This window comes from Drosophila serrata, unplaced genomic scaffold (assembly GCF_035046125.1).
Source record: "Drosophila serrata isolate PLE 108 unplaced genomic scaffold, ASM3504612v1 contig_324, whole genome shotgun sequence".
Lineage (NCBI taxonomy): Eukaryota > Metazoa > Arthropoda > Insecta > Diptera > Drosophilidae > Drosophila > Drosophila serrata.
The window spans coordinates 221041-233071 of record NW_028257222.1 but is presented as its reverse complement, the minus strand read 5'-3'; the positions used below and the strand labels follow the sequence as shown (position 1 = coordinate 233071).

Genomic DNA, 12031 nt, shown 5'->3' with positions numbered 1-12031 from the left:
TTCAAAAAGTCCCACCCCATGAATTGACGTTAAAAATCGGAATCCCAATCATGCTTTTAAGAAATTTAAACCCTCCGAGCATGTGTAATGGGACGAGGCTGCTTATTAAGGAGTTAAAGGACAATTTAATAGTAGTAACTATTATCACTGGCCCAGCAAGTGGTCAACTAGCTCATATACCGAGGATACCGATGATCCCAACTGATCTGCCAATCCCATTTAAACGGCTTCAATTTCCGGTAAAAACATCTTTCGCATTAACAATTAACAAGTCCCAAGGCCAAACCTTCGAATTAGTAGGGATCGATCTGCGAAATAAATGTTTTACTCATGGTCAACTGTATGTTGGTCTATCGCGAGTCGGAGCCCCTGAAAATCAATTTATTTTGCTGCCACAAAATAAAACAACATCAAATATTGTTTACAGAGAAGCACTAACTAAATAAATGTAATGAACTCAATAATTGAAAAAAAAGGATGAATATGTGTCATATTATTATTATTATTATGAATGTGTTAAAATTGACTAATCTAAATGTAATGTTTAATTCCCGTGCGAAGCAGGGACGGGCCGGCTAGTATTAAAGATTTTAATTTGGGAATGGTATCTACGTTACAGATTATTGTGTACAAATCATTATAATTTGCACATTTCACTCTAAAAGGTTCATGCAGTTCAAAGGAGGTTCTACAGTGGCGCAACACTAAGGGATATAGGATCTAGTAGTTCTACATGGTACGTGGAAATTGAGCTAACTCAACAAGTCAGCACTTTCCACATCACCATGGATAAGGTTAAAAATAAAGTTTATTCCTAGCATCGTTCTACGATTGGCTAAGCACGGTAAGTTTATTAATAGGAGTCTATTTGAGTAGGAAGGTAATCTTTGGTTTGCATCCCAAAAGTTAAAAGTTCTTTTGAACCGACTCGATGCATTCGCTATGGACGCCGTAGTTAGGGCTCCAAACGCAGCATCCATATTCTAAGAGGACGAACTAAAGAAGTATATAAGGATTTAGTGATATAGGGGTCATTGAATTCCTTCGACCACCGTTTAATAAATCCAAGCACTCCCCTGGCTCTATTCACCATAGACTAAATATGATCAATAAAGTCAAGTTTTGGGTCCAAGCGGACACCCAAATCATCAACAGAATTAATTCTTTCCAAAGAGCAGCAGTTCAGCGTGTAAGTAGAATAGTTTTTATAACATTGCGCGTTCAGCACGGTAAAGTTTGACCGAGCTAATAAATAAATTGAAAGGGCAGATTGAGAACCGGTGCATTTAAATTTAGCATACAGTTTCGACTTTTTATTCTTATGTCGGCTCAACTCTTTAGTAATTCGAGCTTGGCGAATAATATAATTGAACACATTCTGTAAAAAATGAATTCATGGCACTGTAAAAAATCCACGGCAACTGCCATGTCTGTGCACATGTATAGATCGGACCAATTGAACTCGTTTATAAAATTATTCAGCAGTTCAAATTCCGTCTTGCGGAAACATAGGACTTTATTGGCTGGACGGTCAGAAATATTCTGTACGTCACACCCGATATCAAGGGTCACATCGAAAATTGGATGATAATGATCTTCGGGCTGCGTCAAAGGCGCCACCCTCGCTAAACTGACTCTCGCAGGATCAGAGACGAAGCAAATATCGAGCAAGCGCTGTAAGGAATTTCAAAATGTCGAACAAGCCAGCGATAAAGTCATGTTGTGTAGGTGTATTGAGAGTATTGGTGGAATTACTTGAGCACCAAATAGCACCAGGGATATTAAAATCTCCTAGGACTACCAACTGGTCTCTATCCAAGAGTTTACTAGAAACCATCTGAATGGCGAAAAGGTGATTCCAATAAATAGGAAGTTCCGACAATGGAGGTATGTAGGAACAGGTAATAAAAATGGAGCTACCATTGATAGATAGCTTCACACAAAGGAATTCAACATCGTTGCATTCCTCGAAGGTTAATAATTCTGACGTGAGTGAGGAGTCCACCGCTATAAGGACTCCATCCCCGCGCCTGATAGGGCGATATAGCGATCAACACAGCACACAACACAACACAGCTGGAAAAACTTCGGAGCTCAGAATCTCTGGCTTTAACCAGGTTTCTTGGAACACAATAACCTGAGAAGCAAACGAAAGGCTATCAGAATACGAGCTATGAAGCTTACTACGTAAGCCTCTTGCGTTCTGATAGGAAGTACCTAGGGAGTAGGTTAGTTTTTTGGGTCGGGATTGGACGTAGAAGGCGCAGTGGTATGATCAGGCCTGGGAAGAGTTATTCCTACAGGCCGCTTTTTCTTTTTCTTCGGTTCGAACTCCTGAACAACGATGTACTCTGGCCAGAAGTTGGGAGAGAAAATAGTGTTAAAGAGCTCGTTAGGGACATTTATTTTGAAAGATGAAATGTCCCTAGCGTAAGAAAATTTAAACATTTCCACCTTTATCTTAATTTTTCGGCTCTGGTTTTGCTTTGTATAAAGGCGAGAACATCTTCCGATGTTTGGTCAGGGGAGAGCCGTGAGACAAAAATATGTCTCGTCGGTGCAACCGCTATAAGGGCTTTTGGCAAGGCAGATTGGTTATCTGCCGTGCCATTGTCGGCCAGTATTCCAGTCCTAGCACCCTCGGCAGATATATCCTCAAACACGGGACTTTGAGGGGTCAATATTTGCGACCCCCCGGGGACCAAAACAGAAATCACCGGCTGTACGGGCACTCCCGCTTCACATTCAGGTACCGAATAAGTAGGGGGCGTCGTGGAGCTCGAAATAATTGCTTTCGCTTTATTACGCATCATACATAGAACTAACTAGCTTAAACATAAGGGCTGCGCTCCCGACCGATAAGCTAAGCTTAACAGTGCGAGAGCGGGCCCGCGAAGTGGAGCGCGAACTAGCCGTCCTTCAGCTCGCTTAGCAGCGAGCGAAGATCGGGAATTTGGGAGCGGGAGTTCGCGAACATCGAAGAGTGGGCGCGGGAGCGCTTAGACTAGCCCAATGAGCAGTGCGCGAAGAGCCGACTTGCGGGAGTGCAAGAGCGGCAAAGCTTTGGAAACTCGGTCGGCAGAGGCGGTGCCGCAAAGGGCCTCCTGACATGAACAAAAATTGACATAATTTTTAATGTCATATATCAATGTCATACTACGTTTGTATTCGTACAAAATGAATACACTGTATGATGAATAGTAAGAATAAATTAGCTTGTCAATATTATGGAATAGCCAGAACTTTCTGAGCAAATCCAAAATATTAAAACGAGATTTGAAATTCGTAGAAATGTCTAGATACAGTTAATTGGGCTTGTGTTGAGCCCCGGCCATAAATATTTCCCGTTGAGATATCGTTTTGAAATTTTTCCCAAAAATCTAAGAAATTATTTTAAACATATGGTAAAAAAAATTGGCTACATCGGACGATTATTTTCTATAGCTCACATAGCCCTGTAGCAAGGCTGTTTTGGCGAAGAAGTGTATTTATTAAATCCTTATTTGTCTATATGCGAGACATCTTCCGAGTATGTTGAACCCGGCATTTCTTAATTTCTTTATTGTTGGACTCCGCAGCTTCCTCTGAGAGTTCTCCAATTGACAGCAACGCATTTTCTATTACCTGCGCACCGTGAGTTAAAATTTTGTGGACTGTCGCTGGAAGATAGTACCATGGATATTTTTTATTAACTGCTTAGCAGTATCCAAGGCATAGCTTTCGAAATTTTTAACATTAATAGAATATCCTGATTCTAAAGCTTGCAAGATCGTCGCGCATCGGGTTATCATATCTTCATCAACGCCTGTAATCTTAGATGCCAAACTTGGGTTACCAAAAAATTTCCTGGCAGTATTTCCACCGGTGGGAAGTTCCTTTTCCTCCGTCTCTTGGCTTATCAACAATTATTCCCATTTCTTAGCGAAATTCCGCTTGGATTCTTTGTTTTCTTTGTACGTTAAGCTTTTGTTCAGCGGATCTTGCTTGCCACATTTTTGTTTCCAACTTGTATGACATGTTCAAAAAATACTAGAAAAAACGTATATAGGAATGAAGTGGAGATAGGCCGAATTCGAAAAACTTTTTCTCAACTTATTTTGTATGACATATGTATTTCTAAATCATTCATTTCGGTGGGTTTAGCACCGCATATAAAACATTTCATGGACGACGCGTGGCTTAAGAAACATCATAAAAACAAACGAAGAACAGCCGACTGCGTCAAAAATTTGACCTTGAAAACAGTAAAAGAGCTTGAGATTATTAATTAATTATTAAATTATTATTAAATTATTATTAATTATTAATACAAATCAGAAAATATCAGCAGCTATACTTAACATTTTTATTACCTTAAAACATTGACAAATACCCTGATAACACTTATAAAGGGGGGATCGGGGGGCAACATATCTAAAAATCTACTTAAACAAAGAAAATGACGATCACAATTCAGTGAAAATTAGTATTCATTAAAATTAAACAATAACAAATAATAAATAATTCAAATTAATTTTAGTAAAAGAACTTATTAAAGTAAATACCTTCAACTTTAATATCCATTTTAAATAATTAAATATGGTTAAGTTTTGCGAACGTCCGACCACTTTAAACTTCACTTTTGTTTTGGCGAAAAGCTCACTAAACGCAGCTGCAGCAGCAAAATTGAAGGCGTGTTTACACTTTGCATTCTATTTTTAGAATGTCCCATTAGATTTCCGGAAAAACTAGCTTGCAATGACAAAATGTGGACATTTTTGAGACAAATTCTTTACATTTTGACTAATTATTTTTAAGTCGATTTTTCGATTTATGGCCTACGGGGCAATCACAGTGCATTGGTCAGAAACATCAAGGCTGCTAATAAGATTGATAAATAATATCCAAACAGTTAAATACAAGCATAATTTAAATTTAATTTTACCTTTCATTTCGAATACACCTGTAAAGTTGGAACTCGATAAATACTTTGAAGTTCGCACTAGGGATATTCAATTAGAAGAAGAAGATTTGACAAATCTAACAATCCCTGCTGTTATCACACTGGATTCCAAAGATATTTTATCTGAAAGTGACGAATGTGCTGATAACAGCCTTGTAATGGTTGACACAGCCGCTGACCAGAGGGCATATATTAGAGAAATTGCACAAGCAGTCCCAGAATTTGACGGAAAGAAATTCCGTCTTGAAAAATTCTTAACGGCATTAAGACTTGTCGACCTAACAAAGGAAACTTATGAGGAAATTGCCATGGAATTGATTAAATCAAAAATAACGAGCACAACCCTCAATAAAATAAAAAATGAAACCACAACAGATGGAATCATTGCAAAATTAGAAGCCGTAGTTGTAAGCGAAACACCCGCCAACAGAAAGGCAAAAATGGACAGAAATGCAAAACAGCCACTGAGTTCACAACTGAACTAGAAAATCTGCGACAGCTTCTTGAAGCTGCATATATTGACCAAGGCATACCATTTGAAATTGCTGACCTTCTCAGCACTACAGAAGCCGTTAACACAATGATTAGAAAAACTTGTCACGAAAGTGTAAAAACCGTTTTGGAGTCTGGTATTTTCACTACCATGGAGCGCCGTTAGTGCATATATCCATACTAGTACAAGACTTACTGGTAGTGTGAATACAGGGATGTACTCTAATCGTAGTCCCGATCGTGGTAGAGGCAATGGTAACTACCAAAACAGAGGAAATTACAAAAATAATAACTACGGAAATCAAAACAACAATTACCGTAGAGGCCGAGGAAATGGAAACAACAATTCCAACCGAAGCCGAAGCCATTCCATTGTTTCGGCTTCGGTTGGAATTGTTGTTGCACAATCGCCAAATCAGCCTTGCTACAGTGCTATGTGAGCTATAGAAAATAATCGTCCGATGTAGCCAATTTTTTTTACCATATGTTTAAAATAATTTCTTAGATTCTTGGGAAAAATTTCAAAACGATATCTCAACGGGAAATATTTATGGCCGGGGCTTAATACAAGCCCAACCACAGTGCAATGTTCAGTGGTTAATACGTCTTTATGTTGGTATATCAATAATCGAGCTTCGTTAAAGCTGTCGATTAATGTTAAGGCGTGCCTATTGTAAAAGCAATTCGCACTTATTATAACAACAATGATTATCAGTAATATGTTTGTTAATTCTAGATCAATTTTGCTTGATTCAACTTTATTTATAACGTTAGCAGTGGGATCCACTGACTTAACGTCTGCTAATCCCATTGGAATTCTGTTCAAAATTATGATTTGATTTAATTAGAAAATCTTCTGAATATTTACTAATTGCATTACTGTTCATAATCAGAGCAGTTTTTTTGCCTATGGCTTTAAAAGTATAGTACAATAATATTACATTAATTATTTTTAAAACATTATTAATTGAATTAATATTATTTAAATTATTGCTGGTGCCTCCGTCAGCTCCGCATCAGCTGGTCGTTACCAGTATGGTTGCGCTGACGCTCCCTTCGATGGCGCAAGAGGCGGTGATGCCTCTCGCGCTTGTTGATTTCTCAGCTGCTATTGTCCTGGGCCTATGGGCTCAGGCGGAACCGGTGCCGGTCTTCGCACACGTTATTGCCTTACCAGGCAAGTAGATCTGCAGTATGGGTTGTCCAGAAGTCCAGGGCAATCTGCTGGGCAACGCTCGACGTACAGAGGCAGTTTGCTTTTGGGAGGAGGTGTGGTTATTATTTTGTCATTACCAACTTTAATAGTGAGTATGTGGTGTAGGGTTTTCTTTTATTTGTTTCAGCTGTTGCTGAGAAAAGTCAAGCATGGCCTGTAGCCTTGCTGTTGCCCTCCAAGGTGTGTTTCTTTATTCAATTTTTTAACCCGGACCCATAACACTCACTGCACTCTACTCACTCCGATTTTTTGTTAATTTTCGTTCCGAACGTTTTTGTTGTTGTCTCCTTCATCCAATTGAAGTTATAGTTGTTGCCATATAATGTCTGCTAATTTTCGATCCAGACGTTGTTGTTGTTGCCTCCTTCATCCAATTGAAGTTATAGTTGTTGCCATATAATGTCTGCTAGTTTTCGTTTCAGAAGTTATTGTTCTTGCCTCCTTCATCCAATTGTAGTTATAGTTGTTGCCATATAATGTCTGCTTGGGCCGTTCTGAGTTTATATACATATATAATTATTTAAATTATAATTATAATCATTAGGCAAATCTTCATCCTGTCCAGTCCTTCAGGTAGTTTTGCAGGGTTTTTGGTGTTCCATTAGATGTCACGGAGACGTCGGTCTCCTCCGATCGAATTTTATTGAATAATTTCTTATCTTTAGTGCTATCCACTGTAAAGCAGTGAGCAGCCGTTTTACATACATTTTATTTTGGCTTGTTATGTACAGCAACGGACACGCTGCTGGCTAGCTGAGAGTCATGCGCACTTTAGTATGGGCAGAGGGCACTTACTATTAGGCAAGCTGCTACATAATCGCTGCTTATGTTATGCATTCTGTTGGCATAACAACAAAGTGTTGCAAGCTTATTTAAATGTATGTATGTACATATGTACGCATGGTACAATAAATCTAAAACCATAAACCTCTTATATGTAAATTAACCTAATTTTTTTTTCTTCCACTTTTAATTATAAAATTCAGATATACGCCAGATACAAACAATAAAAAAATATTGAAGAAACACACAAAATGGGTTAAGAAGATACCAAAGTCGTTGATTCGTTGAACGGCAAACGTCGTAAGTAAAGCAAAATAAAAAAAAATTGATTCTGATATGATAATAATATTTGCGATAATCGTAACTATGTTATAATGTTGGCAAATGCATTCATAACAAGAAAGGAAGCTTATTTCGGCACGCCGAAGCTTATATACCCTTGGAGATAGAACTTCGATGACTAAGAAAAAAAAGAAAAATAAAGTAATGCCTGCTATCATTTCTTTAACCTATACATAATATATTTACAGTTTTACATTCACAGTTTTGCAATTTCCTCTATATCTAACGATCGTTTGTATGGCAATTTAGCCCAAAAAATTCTTGAATCTGAATTAACACCAGCTCGGACGGTTAACGAAAGATAAACATGGCAGATTAAAAACAATTCTTAAACACCAGCTCGGACGGTTGACGATGTAGGCTTGCGCTACTGTTGCGTGGTTTGTCGCGAGGTCAAAAGGAAATGATGTCTTTCATGCGGCAAACCAAGGACGGTTTTAAGGGCATTTTATCGAGTTTTCGTAAACTTAATGAAATTTTTTTGGCGCTGAAAATCTAATTTAATAGCCTTACGCTATTAAATGAGTCTCCGAGGAGAAAAAAATTGGAGGGCAGCATGTAGGCGGACCCCAACTACTCGCAACGGGCTCTCAGCAGCAGCCTCTCTCGGCACAGCCCTCAACCTCAGCATTAATTCCAAGAGTGCTAAGACCGAGTGCTAGGAAAGATTCAGTGCCCGAATGTGCCGCAGGAGTGCCCGTACCGCCGGTGATATCTGTTTTGTCCCCTGGGGGGTCCCAAATTTTGACCCCTCAAAGTCCCGTGTTTGATGATATATCTGCCCAGGGTGTTAGGACTGGAATACCGACCGACAATGGCACGGCAGATAACCAATCTGCCTTGCCAAAAGCCCTTATAGCGGTTGCACCGACGAGACATATTTTTGTTTCGCGGCTCTCCCCTGATCAAACATCGAAAGATGCTCTCGACTGTATACAAAGCAAAACCAGAGCCGAAAAAATTAAGATAAAGGTGGAAATGTTTAAATTTTCTTACGCTAGGGACATTTCATCTTTCAAAATAAATGTCCCTAACGAGCTCTTTAACACTATTTTCTCTCCCAACTTCTGGCCAGAGTACATCGTTGTTCAGGAGTTCGAACCGAAGAAAAAGAAAAAGCGGCCTGTAGGAATAACTCTTCCCAGGCCTGATCATACCACTGCGCCTTCTACGTCCAATCCCGACCCAAAAAACTAACCTACTCCCTAGGTACTTCCTATCAGAACGCAAGAAGCTTACGTAGTAAGCTTCATAGCTCGTATTCTGATAGCCTTTCGTTTGCTTCTCAGGTTATTGTGCTCACAGAAACCTGGTTAAAGCCGGAGATTCTGAGCTCCGAAGTTTTCTAGCTTCGCCCTATCAGGCGCGAGGGTGGAGTCCTTTTAGCGGTGGACTCCTCATTCACGTCAGAATTATTATCCTTCGAGGAATGCAACGATGTTGAATTCCTTTGTGTGAAGCTATCTATCAATGGTAGCTCCATTTTTATTACCTGTTCCTACATACCACCATTGTCGGAAAATCCAATTTCCGCTATTTAGATGGTTTCCAGTAGACTTTTGGATAGAGACCAGTTGGTAGTTCTAGGTGATTTGAATATCCCTAGTGCTATTTGGTGCTAAAATATTTTCACCAATACTCTCCTAACTTCTACACAATATGACATTATCGCTGCCTTGTTCGACATTTCGCTGTCTCATGTTATCCATGTGCGAAGTCCCTTACAGTGCTTGCTCGATCTTTGATTTGTCTCTGTTCAGGCGAGAGTCAGTTAAATTTGTTATATTGTAGTTGTGTCTATATTATTTTAATAATTTCATCTTAGGTTAGTTAAAACATTTTTATATTACTTTTTATTATTTAGTAATATTGGATTAGATTCACATGAATATAAACCTCATCTGCATGTAAGTGAAGTCTGCAATTTGACAGTACAGTCTTAAAAATCACAGGTTATAAAGGCAAAAAGAATTTTCTAAGTTTAAAATAATTTTTAAACGGCACGTAAACAGGTGTCAAAATACATAACAATTTAGTTAATAATAATGAAACTACACAAATTAAACACTTGGCATCCACTTATTTACCGGGGCATTAAATTGTCAACGAGGTAGAAAAAAAAACAAAATTAAACTTCGTTATAAATATAAAACTAAGTGTTCTGGTCAGGAGTCCCCCTGCGGCGGAAGCTGCGCCGCCTCTGTCCTCCGAGCTTCCAACAGCTCGGCCGCTCTTGCGCTCCCGCATTTCGGCCCTTTGCGTACTGCTCATCGAACTAATCTACGTGCTCTCACTGTGCTCTCGCACTGTTAGACTGGGCTTATCGGTCGGGAGCCCTGCGCTTATGTTTAAGCTTGGCAGTACTACCCAAACGGATTTTATAGCCAAATGCCTCCTGACATTTATGCGAACCTTTCGGTGGGTAGGACCCACCGTTTATGTTGTTATCATTCGCTTTTATTCATGCGTGGCCGGGGTAATTCATGATGCCGACTTCGCTGACTCATGGTGAAATTCAGCCGGAGCGCTTAGTGGGGTAATTGATGGTTCCTCCGTCGCTGCTCGGCTCATGGCTAAATTCACGATGAGAGGTACAGAAAAAATCAGGGGAAAAATTCGATAAAAAAATACATATATGTATATGAAGCTTCGACTTTTTTACAATCTGATTTTTGTTTTCATTTTAGCACAAACTCACAAACTTTTTTGAATATTATAGGACCCACTAGGGATTGAACCTGCGCCTTAATGTTTACATATGTTAATACACATCCCGCCACGTAGACAACTTAAATTGTGCATATACATATGTCCATATCGCGTGTGACAGAAACTTGCAACCTCTTTAGGACATTTATTTTTTTTTTGCATTCTTGATATTTAACTTTGCCGTCGCGTGTCAATCGTGCCGCGTGGCTTACCAACAGGCTAGCGTGAGTTCAAGTCCCGCTCGAGGCAAACTTTTTCTCATTTTATTTTTTAATTTGTTAATTTAATAAATTTTCTTTTTTCTGTTAAGGATTGACCAACAAAATTAAAATAAATCGATAACTGTTGTTAAATAAGATAACAAAATTATAGTTCAAAAAAAGTAGACAAACTTTCGAAGTATATATTTTGCTATTTTCAATGAGAGGAATTCTACGTACATAGTTTAAAAGGCAAACGCAGGAGCTATTTCTCAAGCCCAGGGATCTTCAGCTAAAGATAAGTACAAGCTTTCTCCCCTCTCTTTCTCTCTGCAGGTTTTTTAATGAGCAATAAATTTCGAAAGCACTGCTGCAAGATTAATTTTTAGTTCCAGTCAAAAATTCCGCCAGATTCCACTTCCCTACGGTCGAGGCTTAATGTGCAGGCACATACACACACACGCATTGTAAACTTGTACACATATTTCCGTGAAGGAAAAATTTTCCGTGAACAGTGAAATTGTGTTGTGGTAAAAGGGGCATCATTAATATCGGTCAGCCGGTGTGCACTAGGTTCGCGACGTTTCCCTGTTCGCCGCACAGTCCACGGCTGCTGCGATATTTTTTTCGGGTGTGTGTCTTTTCTATAATTTTTCTATTCACGCCATTAAATACAGTCCACTCCACGACGCTCCACTGTGCCAATACATGCTTTTACACATATGTACATATTTGTTCATATTTACCTGCTGAATATATATTTTCCATAATATTTTCTACCTCTGATTCCAGGAACTAACCTCCGATAACATAATTTAAAAATTGTAAAAGAGCAAAAAAACCAGCAATAAAAACCGCGAGTGTTTTTCAACTTAGCCATCGTAGTGGCTATAGTGGCTTTGGGTCTCTAACACCTGCACTGCTGTGCCGTCGGTATAATCACAGTGAGCTTTTTTCTTAGAGAACAAGAAGGCTTTGAAGTAACTGAGTATTTGACCATTTTCGACATTAACAAATAATTCAGCAACCGCCATTACAATCTGAATTTAAGCCCACACGGGTGCGACCGCGATTGGTTTTTCCCAATTGTTCACCTTAGCCGCTACAACTGTCTTCTTTTTGTTCTTGCCGTGTGGTCCTTTTTTTTTAGTTCCGCACATACGCACCGCTATGCCGACGGCATAACCCACTGAGTTTTTTCTCCCAATCAAGAGCCAAGGTTTTATATTCACCTTTCGGCTCCGTAATAAAGAAGTTTAACAATCATTAATTACCTGCAATTAATAGTTTTCTAAATTAGTAATTAATGTATTTGTTTTATAACGGGATACATCCACAATTCGGCGA

The 12031-nt window shown here is 39.0% G+C and overlaps 1 long non-coding RNA gene and 1 pseudogene across 1 annotated transcript; both read right to left on the bottom strand.

Annotated features, from left to right (window-relative positions):
* LOC147642941 (uncharacterized) overlaps nucleotides 1-12031 on the bottom strand; it is an 82829-nt pseudogene that overhangs the window by 41379 nt on the left and 29419 nt on the right.
* Nucleotides 6157-10960, bottom strand: LOC147642942 (uncharacterized). The gene is made up of 2 exons (XR_015272753.1): nucleotides 6891-10960; nucleotides 6157-6690 (listed from the first exon to the last, which is right to left on the bottom strand). It is a non-coding gene; the product is annotated as an uncharacterized LOC147642942 (long non-coding RNA).